General features: G+C 39.5%; 1 protein-coding gene across 2 annotated transcripts in view; it reads left to right on the top strand.

Moving 5' to 3' along the window:
• Positions 1–788, top strand: part of LOC110039394 (probable glucuronosyltransferase Os03g0107900) — a 28,467-nt gene that overhangs the window by 19,821 nt on the left and 7,858 nt on the right. The gene's annotated exons all lie outside the window — the stretch shown is intronic.

Raw genomic sequence — 788 nt, 5'->3', positions numbered from 1 at the left:
GTATAACATATTTTCCTGTTTCTACTGCTTTACATTTTTCAGTACTTTATTTTCCTGTTTCTACCTGCTGCCATACTGTACAATAGCATGTTATAATTTTCCTGTTTCTACCTGCTACTGCTCTTCCTGTAAAGCATGTTATACTGTTCCTGTTTTTACCTGTTACAGTTCTACATGCATTCTATTGTTTGTTCCTGCGTTGTACACTTTACATTATATAGCTTCAAACATGTTTTCTTTTTGCATAGGATGTTTATAGGACTACAATCATAGAGCCGTTTGATTTGACACTATAACTGGACACCCTAGAAAACTTAAACTCGTCACGTCGGGGAGCTTGTAGCTAGCGCAGTGGGCAGCACGACCATCTTCAACAGCAGAACATGTCTTCCCCAGCAAAACCATTCATCTTCCTAGAAATTAAATAACAATTCATAGGATTTCGAGGTTGTTTGTCTGACGCAACATAAATCCTCCACCTTTTCTTTATACATTCGTATAGCTCTGCTGTACGATTCAAACCCTAACTCGTTCTAGGTTCCGAGGTTGTCGTCCGATACGACGTAAACCCTCATATCTTCTAGGCAATTTGTGTGACCCTGTCACGCAAATATAAGCCCTAATTAAATAAAATTGGCAAGATGAAACATTGTAATAAGTTCTTCTCAAAACTGGAGCCAAATCATAGGATAGACTGGGAAGCCCCCGAAGTTCGCCTCGGGATCTGTGGCTTCCCCTAGTTTCTCTTCATTTGGATTCCTTAACAATGTTCCAGATTTGAGCTTTTC

This window comes from Phalaenopsis equestris, unplaced genomic scaffold (assembly GCF_001263595.1).
Source record: "Phalaenopsis equestris unplaced genomic scaffold, ASM126359v1 Scaffold000002, whole genome shotgun sequence".
Taxonomy (NCBI): Eukaryota; Viridiplantae; Streptophyta; class Magnoliopsida; order Asparagales; family Orchidaceae; genus Phalaenopsis; species Phalaenopsis equestris.
Note: the sequence above shows the minus strand (reverse complement) of the source record. Positions and strands in the feature narration are given on the sequence as shown.